We start from the raw sequence: 14,318 nt of genomic DNA, 5'->3' as shown, positions 1-14,318 counted from the left end.
AGTTTACAACTGCAGTCAGCTAGTTTTGCCTCATGAAGCTATATTGTTTAGCATGAACAGATGAGTTCACTATACATCAGTCAATTCAGAAACACTGTCATAGGTAGCACTGCACCCCTAGAGAGGGTGGGGTGACAGTTTCTGTTCTACATTAGCATTACAGTAACCTCTGTAAATACAGTGGAGATTTATTCTAAACAATGCTTCAGTTTACATTTAAATAATAGCATACTGCTGATACTGCATTCTTGTGGTTATAAGAATCCAATCATTTCTTCCTCATAACTCAGCTATTATATTACAAAAATCCAGTAAAGTCAATTTAAAACTCGGATCACACACACATATATATATATATATATTTATTTAATTTCATGGTAGTGTTCTTATTTATAAGAAAAAGTCACAATGCAATTATGTCTCACTTGTGTGTTCAGGAGAGGACCTCTTAGCTACCTTGTAATTTTGTAATTCTCTATTTGGAAAAGCTTAGAAGCTCAGCAAACCTTCACTCAACACCAATATTTTCCCCATAATTTACTTACAAAGTTGTTCCTAACTCTCTATTCTCAAATGTGCAGTACTCTTGCCTGTAAACGTGGGATTTGCCATATTTTAACTTAAGAAACAATCTGTATATGCACACTATTGGTGCTGCCAGCATAAACCAAGAGTGCACAGCAATTGCAGAAACCCTGGCAATCCTCATTTCTCAAGGTGCCTTGTCACAGTGGCCTTGCACCCACCATCATCCGTCAGCAGCTGTTCAGGTGTCAGTGCACCTGATACAAACCTGTTCAGCAGTCAGCTTTGCAGTGTATCCCATGCCCTGCTGTCCTAAAGGAGAGTTACATTCACGTCTGTATCAGAAAGAGATCACTCTCCTGCCCTGCTAGTTGCTGGTCTGGAGGATGCACACAGCAGAACAGGGATCCAGCAAGTGCTTGCTGAGCAGCCAAAGCTTGAGGACACCTCTGCAGAGGAGTTTGGGAAAGACAATGAAACCCTATTACCAAATACTAAGAAATTACTTATCAAGTGGTAAAGATTACTATCACCATATTAAGAAATAAGACATGATCACAGAAATTCTGTTGCCTCACAATTATAATATTTTTGTGGGTGCAACCAAAGTTTGACTTAACAGTGTGACTGCCTGGACAGATTTCACTAGGGATTTCACAACCCAAATAAATCCCAGAGAGGGATTTTCAGCCAGAGTTTAACTACTGGCTGCCACTATGTAATTTCTGCCCCAATGAAGAAACACAAGAGTATGGCCTACCACAAATAACTGTTTTTCTGCCAAACCTAATCTACATCATTTTTACACTTATTCCAGTATTTTATATCCCAGTCTCCCTTTTAACCCAAAACCTTGCCCTACAAAGTATTTTTATTCCTCTCAATAGCTTTATTTAGATCATCACATCTTTACTACAATGTAAAAGAAAGGTTTATGCATTGGCAGCAAGCGCATTGAGAACCCTAAAGTAGAGAACTACTGCTGATCAGCTGTGGGAAGGCACTGAAATAACATCAGTGACCTGCTATGAGAAGAAAGATGTGGCCACTCTTATGACAAATGAAAAAGCCTTTAATAGTTTAATTTTTTACGTAAGTGAAACAGATTGATAGTGTCTCTCTCTTTGTGACACTGAAATTTTGCCTGTCACAACGAATGTTCATAGGAAAGAGCAATTTTTATCAGAAAAGGTACTCACTTGCTCTGCTCTTCTGCTAAAGATTTTACAGTAATTGACATGCCAGTCACAATTTACAGGACTCCTGACAACATCATCCAAGAAATTGCACATTGGTGTTGGTCTTTTTTAAAAATCAGGTCTTTAAAGTGTGACCCTTTGTTTCTAAATATAGGCTATCTTATGAGAAGTGAATACAGTTGTCAGCTGGTGGGGCAAAACTTTTTAATGTCAAGAATGCAAGAATCTCTGAAAGATCCACAGCCTATACTCATGGCTGTGTAATACTAGTGGGCAGCTTAAGTAATTTAGGAAGAAAAGTTTATTTCCTGCCTGCACAGAGCTTTGGCTGTCAACTTACATGTAACAGTTATTGTTTTTTTCACTTCAAGGTGGGCAATAACATTTCCTTGTGCATTCTATAAACCTAAAATGGAACATATTATTAAGGATTTGAGGTATCTAGCTCTTTTAGACTGCTTAAAAAAAACGAGTCAAAGACAGCTACTTGAAGTTATACAAGATCCCTTTAAGATATTTGTGGAACATTGGACATGAGAAAATACTCTTCTCTGCTTATTTTCCTAAATATCTCTTCTATGAACCATCCTTTTATAATAAATGCGCGTGCTGATAAATCTTAAAAAAGAACTATAGAAATATTAATTATGTTGTGATTGTTTATCGTTTTTCCCATAATAACATCTTTTGTGTATTCTGTTCATTTTTGGGAAGGTCTTATGATCTAATCTCCAACCTATTTAAAAGAAAATGCTTTGTGTGCCATTTTGTACTCATGGTCATTTGGAGTTCTATTTCAGTTTCATTAATATTGATGGAACTTGTCTCTGCACTCATTCTCAGCAGATTCTTTGAAATTAATCTTCAGCATTTACTGTGATTTGTTTCTGTTTTCTGCTTCATCCCGGAATCCAGCTCTTCTCTAGTTAATTTTGTTTTCTTTATTTTTATCCACTTGCTGTGACGGTTCTACTACTTGTGCCACTGTGGTGTGTCAGTCCCTTTATGGGATCCCTGTTTCGTCTCTGCCTTTCACTGTGATTTTCCATCATTATAGGCCTCTTGAATAAAAATGTAGCCCTTGTTTCTGACAAAGTCCATGTTCCTTTTCTTTCTGTGTGATTTTCCATCATTATGGTTCTTAAATTTCTTGAATAATGATATATACTATGAACAAATGCATGAAGCAGTTAATGGCTTCATCAGTGTTTTCTAAAATATATCTGCAGCTTTTAGAGCATTCAGTGCTACAGCAGAGTCTGTGCCATATTTGCAAAAGCATGATTTTTAAAGTGTATTTTGTAGGCTATTGATGATTGTGCTGCTCTGCATTAAAAATTTGCCTTCTTCCAAACATTATTTACTTCTCAGGATAGTGGTTTCAAAAAGATAGTTGAGGAATAGGTATTAGCATTGAACATCTTTGTTTAAAATGGTAAAAACATAAACCCTTTGTGACATTTACAGTAATGCCACTATGTTACGGGACTAACAGAATTCTTGTTAGGAGTTTTATATGAAGGATGTATGAACAGATGCCAGAGTTCTTACTAAATCAAATCAACATTTTTATTTGAATTCGCATATCTTAATAAACTAACAATCAGAATAAATGTTTTAAAAGTCTATCTGCAATAATGTGATAAAAGTTGTACTTCAGTACTAATTAGTTACATTAGTTATATCAAATCCATGATGAAAACCAAAAGTGTAAAGACATTTAAACATCAGTTCACCAATTTGAACAATGGAAATCTTTAATATGCCATAATGTAAATTGGAGTAAAAATAGGAATCAAAATATTCTAAAATATTTCCTACTTTATTTGATAGTAGTGGCAGAGTAACTTAGTCCACAAAGTGCTTTAGTGGTTTTAAAAGGGGGAAAAATATTAATTATAAAGCACAAACCAAGTATGTCAGTGATTTCAGCATTACTTTTTTTTTTTTTTTATTAACATACTCTGTAAAACTATATCCATTAGTATTTCATTTTGGATAACAGATGGAAATCTTAAGGTCTTAAGGATCTGGAGAGGCTTGCAAAAGTAGACCATCAATTCCAAAAACATTTATAATGGTATTTACAATTGGCTACAGTCTCTCCCACCAAAATAAATGTGTCTTGTGGTATTAATTAGAGGAAATCTGGTTCCTATGTGTCCTGCTTCCTTCCATTTGAAACACAAGTATCGAAATTCCTTGAAGTTCTTCTCTAAGGAAGCCAAGTGAGAAATGTGCCTGTTGGTGGCTCCAGTTAACCGCCCAGGGGCTGGAAACACTGTCCCCTTCTCACCAGGGCAGCTGGTGGCCTGGAGCAAGTGAGCCACCCACAGAACTCCAACCAGGCACAAAGGGTGACAGCAAGACCAGTAGGAACAATTTCCCCATAATACCTGAGCAAAAAAGAGCAAAGCAGGTTTGGCAATGGCAACCAAGATTAGCCAGAAATCATTTACTGCCAGAAAAATCAGTAGTGACAAAACAGGTGTGTGGTCAAGCCAGGTAGCCAAGTGACAACAGACTGGAGATCAGACCACGTGATCTTCACAGGTCACAGAACTAGGAGCTGGCATACCTGCAACCTCACATCTGAATGTGAACATACCTCTCAACAGACAAGAAGCCCCCAGTGGGAATGTCCCACAGGCCTATTTCACAGCACCTGATGCCAGGTGACAGTCTTGCCCCGAGCACAGGCAGCCAAGCTCCTCAACAGGTGGACAAAGGTTGTCATGATGTAAGTGACCCCTTATGATTCACTCAGGGTCCTGACTCAAGCAGCTTTCAATAATTGGCACTCCTTACCTTGGTGCCTTGATACAACTGAGAATGTTTGTATGTCCCTCTCAGTTTATCTTCGAAAGAATCAATAACTGTTTAATAATGTTTGTATTAATGATTTCTTCTTACTCCATTTCCTTACAGTGTGAGCATAGCGCCCTGGTGACAGCTATTTAGCTGCACTGTTAGTTCAGTGAAAAGCCTTGGGAAGATCGCTAATTTATGATATGTATCTGCCAAATGATGATCCCACTTCAATTTTCTTCCCTCACAGTGTTTTGTAGATTGGAATGCATAGGTAGGTGGCCAAGTATGAATAGCTGTGTTATGTTAGTTCAGTAACAATGAAGTGTCATTATTTTTGGCAAATGTTAATGTGTAACCAGTGTATGGCCTCTCAGATGCATCTGAAACATTTACAGACTCTTGAAAAGAAATCTATAGTCACTCACAGAGCTGTCTCCAGACATTCTAATGAGAAGATGAGATTGTTTTGCAGGACAAAATGGGAGAGGACTTAATAGAACCAGTCAGTTTTAGTGGTGCCTCTGCTTCAATAACCAATTCATATCAATTTATACCAAATTTTCTTAAGTAGATGGTTGAGAAAAATATTCCTTTTTTTTTTTTGGTCTTCCAGGTAAAAGGTACTACTCTTTTCATTTTATCTGGGGTAAGTTATGAAGTGATTTCCCAAATGCAAGTTTCAGTCTATCATTAAATATAACTTGAATGATTCTGATTGAATGATTGCTTCTCTTTTCTTAACTCTTAGACTGGAAACTTACTTGCCTTCTCTCAATCTGCAATTCTAGTCCTCATCTTTCTTTGTTTCAGAGTAGTTCTAGGGCAAAGAGTATGTCCTGATCAGCCTTAATTCCTATTACAAAAATATTATTCCTAAAACAAAAGTTATAAATTGTTTCAATGTATCCAAGTTGTTTTCCCTAATTCAGCAGACTCCAGATGACATTCTTAATTTTACTATGCAAAGAGACAAACCATGTCTTGTTCTCAAAGCAAAAGAATGATTCAAATACGCAAATTCACACTGCAAAAACTAAGCTAAAAATGAAGAAAATATACTTCAAAACAAAAATAGGGGCTCACACATTCATTTTGCATGTTTCACTGAAAAAAAAAATCTAGATGACTTCACAGACAAATCTGAGATAAAGTTAGCCATTTTCACTGCAATTATCTGTGTTACTTCTTATGTTAGCTAATGTTTTATGCATGATCCCAGCAGAAACATGGGCTACTTTTAAAGGCATTCAACAATCAAGGAAGATTCTGAATCACTGAAAGTCCACCCAACACAAACCTCAACACACTTACCAACTCAGATTTCCTCATAGGAAAACAGTAATCATACTTTGCCTATATCTTCTGCGTATTTTTGAGTTATTCATGTGTGGCAACACAGGAAACATCCTATCAATTCACTTTCAGTCTCATGGGTCAGGTATTCAAGGGAATTGACAACAGCAGCAGCACCATTTGAGAACTCACCTATCTGCAGGGCAGGGTAAGAACTCCTATTGATTCAGGTGATTTCAAGTCTCTCCTGTTATTTCTTCTGTAATTTCTGGGGGGGTTTTGTTCAGTGCTTGGTGCCTCACTGGATTTCAATGAGACTGAAATACCATTTGCCTCAGGAGTCTTTCAAGCTTAAGATTCCCACTTCTCTGGAGAGGTGTACTGTGAAGCACAAAATGCCTAAGAACAGCAGTCAGTCAGGAAAGAGATGATGGTCACCAGTGCGAGTATTCACCTCACTGCTGTGATAACACGGGGGGTAAATGGCCTCCAAAGAACTGAAGCTATGTCTGCTGTAAGACTGACAGCTGAGCTAGCCACAAAATTACCTTTAACAGACATATTTATTAAAAAGAACATGTTGTTTGTAATATACACAAATCCCGGGCACCTTCCTGGTCTGTACCTGAAAGTATGAACAGCAGAGTAATCATGATAGACTATCCACTTCCTAAAACTAGGAAAGGAATAAGGCAATTAAAAACATGACTGGTCTCTTATCTAGACTTATTACATTTAGTACCTGCTTGAATGCCTTCTGCCCAGCTGAGGAACATCAAGTTGTCTTAGAAACACCCAAGTGAGGTCTTTCAGGAAACAAAGCTCAAGAGATCTTTGGCCTAGAAAAGAAAATCAAGGCAGCTTCTCTAGTGTTTCAGGAAACTACAAAATTAATGAAAACCATTAATTGTGAAAGTGATGTTCTGTGGATGAACCTAGTTTTTCAGAAAATTTCAATAGATTCTTTTAGAAATAATCAGCAGTCTGTGAATCACAAATGGTGCCTGGGACACACTGTGTCCAAGAGTATAAAGTGAATAAATGCAATCATTACATTTATCGAATATTTTCTGGCTGGACTTTTTTCTTACTTCAGAGGTCAGTTTCACATAAATACTTTCTAGTGCACAACATACAATTATATGTAATGCACTCAGTTTATAAATTAATTTCAGAAGTAGTTTTACTTCTTTCATTTTCTCTGCTTTAAATTGAATATATATATATGCAGTCCATATTCAACTATCACAGAATTCAAAAATCCCCCTGAATTGTGACTGCAACTTGAAAATAATAAGAACATGTAGCATTTTGAAGGAGGGAAGAAAGGTAAACAGATTACTTAATTTTTGATTTTTGATATCTCTAAGGAGATCTGATAGCTCCTCTTTAAAAATTTCTGCCTTCAATGAATTTGTAAATATGCCTGGCTGCAGCTACAAGTGGGATGCAGAAGCTGCAGGATACCAAAGCCACTCCCATAACATTTAAGCGAGGGTGTACATCAAACCAGGAGATTTATAGTAATCCCCTGCTATTAGACACACTTTTCTTGAAAGTGTGAGTTCCCCTATTAGCTACTCAGCAGGGGACTCCATTTACCCTGCAAGTGGTCTGAGGCATGCAAAATGTTTAAATTTTGAGAGAATCACAAGCAGCAATATCTCCAGAGTACAAAACATGACCTATTTTTTTAATTGCTCACAAAACAAGACACATCCAAAGTGACATGGATACAAATGGCTTAACTTGTACTTGCCTAGAGCCAGCTCTCTAATTCACACACCGTGAGGATTTGGTTGTGAAGCCTCATCAACAAACCATCAGGTGAAAAACCGATGCCTCAGTATCTCAGAGACCAGTCTTTCTGGAAAGATGAAATTAGAACAGCAAGGGTGCCTCAGACTTTGATTAGCCTTCCCATACATGACAAAGAACTCAGTACTAAAAAGCATTTTGTCAGAAACTTCACTACAGCAGTTTTAATTTTCTGTAATTCTCGGAGACTGCATGAGTTAAGCACCTTGAAAATATTTGATATTTTAATGTTTTTAGGGTTTTCCTCCTTTTTCAGCATGTACCTTTCAGCATTATTGACTAAAGAAATACCAGCCTACTTAGTTTTGAAATTTGAAATTGCAGTAGACTGTGAGCTGTGGTAGGTATGTGCATCAACAGATTGGAAATTCACCCACAGAAACTATTTAGGAAAAAAACCCCAAAACTAACTAAAATGTATTTGTGCTTAAGAATTTTGAGAGACTACCTTCTGTTTATTTGAGATGAAAGATGGTAATCTATAATCTCAAAATCTTTAGGATTAATCCATGAATCCTAATCTCACAAAGATTTGTCATATTCCTGTTTATTAAAATGTTCTTTTAATTTTTTTACTGAATTATATCTATGGTGGGGTGAATGAACAATAAAAAAGAAGTTCTGTAATGATTCTGAAGTTGGATTCCAGTCATTAGATAATAATTTGGCCATAAGACTCTTACTTACTATTTACATTTTACTTTTGTAACATTTAGCTTCAACTCTTCTGAAAGAGATTAAATTGAGACTATTTTTAATGTTAATTCCAACAACTGCAAAATAATCCTTGAGATTTAGTAATACCAATCCACAATTAAACAATTTGTAAATATAAGCTAGGCATAACTAATAGGGCTTGCTGAATGAGCTCTTTTATTCACGTTTTTAAAATTCATGCCTACATTGATCTGAAAACAGAGTAACTTTAATTTCATTGTCCATTTTACATAGTGCACTGTTGAAAGCAAATTCATATTGCAACCACTTTCCATCACTAATAGAGACCTGCATTTGGAAGTATTTTCCTCAAACTGATAGATCAAATGCAAAACTGCTCAGAAATGTAGGTTATTAATCTTTTCCACTGTACATCTCTACAGCTACCCACTACTTCCAACAATTAAAAACAACAAAGAAATGTTTGCATCAGTAAGAATTACAGGTACAGCTCATCTTCCAATAGTGTTATGTCTGGACAGGTGCAGCATTGCAATGGCATGGTAAATGGCAACTTGCATATTCTGATATTAATGTATTCACATCAAGCAGTTAACTACTTTGTATTTTGCTCCTGTTATTTTTTTTATTTTTTTAAATCAATGTTTTTAGCTTTTTTGAAATCCCTTTTGGCTTACCGTAAAATACAGATTACAGCTACAAATTTTTTCTGGTTTAGAATTTAAAAAGTATATATGCAAATGGGGTATAGATGCCAGAGTTGGGTTTTCTACTTTTCACTTATTAAAATAAAAACTCATATGCAAACATCAGATAATATACACAGCTAATATGTAATTACTATGGGATCAGATGCGATCCTAATCTAGTGGTAATGAGGGTATAAATGAGGTGGGATTTTTAAATCAACCCCTCAGTGTAGGCCAGTAGAGCATATCTCAACATTAGTTAAAGTCCTGTCATTGCAAAGACTCCAGATACAGTAGTATTTGCTTCCTTAGACAGCGTAAAACTTGTTTTGGCAGAGTACTCTTTTATGAGAAAAGTTTCAACACTGAGAAGAGCATGAAACTCTACACTTTAGAATTTAACTACAGTGAAATGTACTGAGGCCTTAGAACTGATTGCAGTGTGAGCATTGCTCTTCAAGACTGTTATACTCATCTAGATTTCCTAAATTATTCACATAATACTATTTTAAGAAATTAGGCTAATATTCCCAAACTGCTGTCTGCTGACAAGTCAACGTTAACCAAATCCAGGGTTCTGCAGAGTCATACAGTATGTACACATAAAAAAAAGCAACAGTAACCCAAACTCCCTATTCTGCTGAAGTAGCATCCTCTTCAACCATGAATTCAGAGGAAAAGTTCTGGCACAAGTAGAGACAGCAGTATAATATATTCCTAAACAACAGTTTAATTGGCTCTGTATAACTATTTCCCTCCTGCTCAGATATTGGTATGCCCCCATTCCTATTCTCTTAACCATGTGGAACACATAGTCTTCTGCCACATGTTAGATTTCAAACTTTATATTATTTAAATACCGTGACACTGTATGTTATTAATCAAAATCTCAATATTTTGGAGCTGTTTGTTAAACAATTTTCTAGCATCAAAACCTTACAAAATCACAATCTGAGGCACTCAGCTGCCTTGAAGATCTCTTCAGAGAACACTTCAAAGAGGAAGTTTTTGTAGAGGTCACTTAACTATATTCAACCCTATAAATACAAAGAAACATTTTTTGTTTTAAAAATTGGAGAAAAAATGTTACATAATTGTTTTAAATGGTTGGACTATTTAAAAAGTCATGTTAAAATAGTTACATTCCATGATGAGACTTGTCTTATAACTTCTGACATGCATAAGCTATAAAGCATGCCTATTATTCATTTCAGGAATAGTTTTAGATACCTACACTGAATTAAACTATCACAGCTGATGTAATTATTAAGCAAGATTATAGACCATGCTCAGAAGTTCAAATAGTGCCCATTTCCAAAGTCCTCTCAGTAGTTTTGAGTCCAAGAGCAACCTACCATGACTGGTCACACTCCTGGAGCAAGGTATAAAAGCTCTTTCTGTTGAAAGCTTGTCTTCTTGATCCTAGTTACTCAGAGTGGTGTGAATGCAAGAGATTTTTGTTGTTAACTAATCTACTGCATCTCATTAACACTTGTTATATGCACTTAAAACCAATACGGAGCGTAAAACAGGAGCATGCAGTACTTGTCACTTGACTTCAAAACTTCAGATTTGTTGCCCGCATGAAATGATCTCAGGTTTAGTAACCTCACTTCATCAGAGCAAATCGAATGGACAGTGTGTGGATGAACATTCTTAACATTATCAGTCAAATTGCAGACATCTGTAGTAGCACTTTCACCTTTTTATGTTAAATCACGAGTGATCAAAATGTCTTAGTTAAACCTGGCACAGCTCTGTTGCTAAACCAGAAACTACAGCAGACAGACAATGCTGGACTTGTTGCATTCTTAAAACTGGAACTAGCATTCTTAAAAGTGGAAATACATCCAAGTGTGTATGTTTTTAAATACACAGAAATATGGGGGGAAATAATTTACTTAAAAAACATTTTCAGCTACACATTGGGAAAGAAAAATCTGAATTTCACCCTATCTATTCAGAATTTGAAACAGAGCAACAGGATTTGTGATGTTATTTTCAACACTGCTGTCTTCAGGTTCACCAAAATGTTTTATACCTTCACAAATAAACAGAAGATATGATGTTCTGGCAGTAGTCTCATTGACGCCTTATGACCAGTTAACCACTTTGTTTTGTAGTGTCACTTACAGTTGTACAGATATGGAATTCCCTCTCTGGAATTAATTTAAACTACTCTTGTGAATGTAGATTTACATAAAAGAGCATGGAAATTAAAGTACACTGTTTAGCAACACTGTTTTAAGATTTTTCAATATTATTTTTAGCTAGTACAAAGAAAACATGGGCACACACATGTGCACATATTGGGATGTACACAGTAACACACCTTCCTCTCCAAAAGTAGCATGCCCTATGGGCTGGCTAGCTGCTACTCATTCTAATCCAGGTTATTAACACAGAAATAACATATAGCAGTATTTTCTTCTCCTCTGAGATATTTTATATAGCATTCAAGTATTTCATGGAACCTTCTCTTATTCTGCATTAAATGCTAAAAAAAATTCAAACAGCTTACACTAAAATATGGTCCTAGCTGATTATAGAATGAAAAACCTGATTATAAAATAAGCCTTGCAAAAATAAATAGTTGGGTCTCTGTTTCCAGAAACAAGATGGTATTAGCAGACAAATTATTAAATATAATAATCTGGACATGTTTGCCACATTGAAGAGTGAGGAGGGGCTGGAAAAGCAATTATTTCTTAGTCATGCAAATTACTTGAATCCAAAATAAAATTGCTAGTGTTGCTGGGGCAGCATCAATGTTTAAAGCGGATTCCTTTTCTTTCACTTTTTCCAATTGTTTTTACTTTTGTTCGATAGAGATAAACCACTTTCATCTACAGCATTTACATTAAGAATCTAGTAAAATATGTGCTACAGAATCAGAGAAAAATACTGGACTCCTAAAGGACTTTTACCTCCTTTCTCCCTCCTTCCCTTTTTTTTTTTTTTTTTTTTTGTTAGTTATATGTATGGCTCCAAGGTCGGTCTCTTGGTGCTTGGGACACTATTGTTACATTAAAGGAGAATCTTTACAGTGCAGTCTGAGATAGTTTTTCAGGGGTGGGTCACATTCTGCTGACAGGTATCACACACCTTGTCTCCTAGCAAATGATCAGCTTGATACTTGCTCTTTGGGGATGGATGAAAAAACACAACATGTTCTACAAAGCTCAAATTTGCCTTATCAAACAAAACATCTGCTAGATGTGCGAGTGACTTGTGACAGCAGGAGACATCAGCACTGGCCTCCCCAACAGAAGACAGTGCTATTAATGGAAGCTATTATGGAAGAATTCTGGCAAGAATTTTTTTTTCCAAACAGCTAAAAAAAATTTAAAGAAAAAAAATGTTGTTATGGTAACAGCTATTTGAAAAATACTGTAACAATAGGCAATTTAACATCAAACTACCAAGCTGCTAGTTTGACTATTTGGTTTTCTTTTTAAGCATTTTATTTACAGAGATCCCCTCCCTCTCCATTATGTAGTTACAAGTGTGAGTGTGCAGACACTAACACTTGCAAGTAAGGTAAGGCACCATCTGCAAATAATTAGTGTTTGTAAAATTTTGGTCTTGGAGCTGCAAAATTCCAGATACTGCAGGGTTTTGCACACCATTAGAACATTCAATGTTATATGGGCTCAGTCCATCCCTAACATGGCAATAAACCACATTTTGTAGCGCCTCCAGTACATACTTCAGGCACAAAGAATTGTTCCTGTGCTCCTGTTGCTTCATGGAATGTAGCTAGTCAGTTTGTGGGTACCACAGATACTCCCTGGAAAAATGCAGTATTGCATCTCTGTGTTCTGGATATCAGCACTCCCCACACTGCTGGGAAAAGAAGGTTTCAAAACAGTCTGTGGAGGTAAAGCATTACTCAACTTATTTTTCCAAAGCCTGCAATTGTATTTTACACTTCACACCGTTTTAGAAAATTTCCTCTGAACAAGCACAAGTTTCTATGTGCACTAACTTCAACATCTTACTTTGAATAGGAGCATGTAATTCTCACTCAGATAAAATCTCTTTTGAAGTTAGTGCATAATACCTTGGGTACTGGCTGAAAGGTCTGGCTTCATGACTTTACATCCTGATGTATGTACAGTGATAATAGGAAAGAGCTGGAGGACACTGCCTACTCTTCCTCCTAGAGCTGTACTTTCAGCCAGGATGCTTACAAAAAACCAGACAAACAGGACACATTTTTGTACATGTTTCAGGTGAACAAACCTGGGAGCTTTGCTAAATTTCCTCCAAAATACATCATAGAGGATCAAGTTACACTATGTTAAGTACTGTGTGGAAATTGTGAACATCCTATTTCTTAATTATGGAGAAGAGGTTTTAGAAATGTGAAACTTGCATTTTGTTTCCCTGCTTTCAATCCCTCTGTATAATGATCTGCCCTTACAGAGAATCACATTTCAATTAGAGTAACTAACATGTTTTATCTAAAAAGAGTAGAAATAGAGGGGTGTGATGATATAAATTTTGGCTTCAATTTTTTTTTTTTCTGTAACTGGGAATTTTGCCATCATGTTGTTTTCTAAATAGACAAATATTTTTATTGTCAATATAAAAATTTAGTTATGCTTATGTCCAGTAAAAGCCATGAGAACTATTAGATAACAAAAATCCACTACAGCTTATTTTGCATCATTTTGCAAAAGAGAAAGCGACTTATTTGTTCTCAGTGACAACCCAAATTCAGTAACAATGTGCTCTATAGGTCCTACTGACACTCCTCTGCATATATGGGAATGCATTTGGAAACTGAGTGCAAGTGGTGGTATTTTCTAACCTCCCCCACAAATCCCCTGAGCATTTCAGACATTCCACTCAAAATGATTTTTTAATGTGGGACCTACTTACCACATTTGTTTTACATTATAAAATGCTGTATAGGTTGTTTACATATGGAAAAGTCAGTGGGGAGAGATTTCTGTAACTGTTCAGAAAGAAAGATTGCAACGTTACTGCAACAAGGACAATTATGGACAGACACAGGTAATAGCTGTTTAGAAAATGTTAGGAGCATTATTGTGGATAATAGACATTCTTTTCTTAGCTGTGCCCTCGCCAAGTTTAATTTTCCATTGGTGGTGTCCACCTAGACTGTTTAAGACAGCTGTAGTCTTCTCATTTACATTAAGGTAACAAGAAGTTGACTGCTGAGTTGTCCCAGGTGGAGTTCATCTGTACAAAGGTCTGAAACTATGAGGGAATACCTAAAATGTCAGATACATCCAGTATCTAGTGCTGCAGCAAATTATCACCTCTATCAGGTCAC

The 14,318-nt window shown here is 36.2% G+C and overlaps 1 protein-coding gene across 4 annotated transcripts in view; it reads right to left on the bottom strand.

The window, feature by feature from the left end:
• The window catches only part of OLA1 (Obg like ATPase 1), a 128,346-nt gene that overhangs the window by 98,782 nt on the left and 15,246 nt on the right, over window positions 1-14,318 (bottom strand). Inside the window, exons 3-6 of one of the 4 annotated variants that reach the window (XM_086897822.1) lie at window positions 9,954-10,050; window positions 7,588-7,695; window positions 6,571-6,667; window positions 6,021-6,453 (exon numbers count right to left, since the gene is read on the bottom strand). The exons of 2 other annotated variants lie outside the window; for them this stretch is intronic. The gene's annotated coding sequence lies outside the window, so the exon portion shown is untranslated. The remainder of the gene's footprint in view (window positions 1-6,020; window positions 6,454-6,570; window positions 6,668-7,587; window positions 7,696-9,953; window positions 10,051-14,318) is intronic. One more of the 4 variants, XM_086897823.1, reaches the window with a different exon arrangement.

Source organism: Cyanistes caeruleus, chromosome 7, assembly GCF_971803275.1.
Source record: "Cyanistes caeruleus chromosome 7, bCyaCae1.hap1.1, whole genome shotgun sequence".
Taxonomy (NCBI): domain Eukaryota; kingdom Metazoa; phylum Chordata; class Aves; order Passeriformes; family Paridae; genus Cyanistes; species Cyanistes caeruleus.
This window is presented reverse-complemented; position numbering and strand designations above follow the sequence as displayed.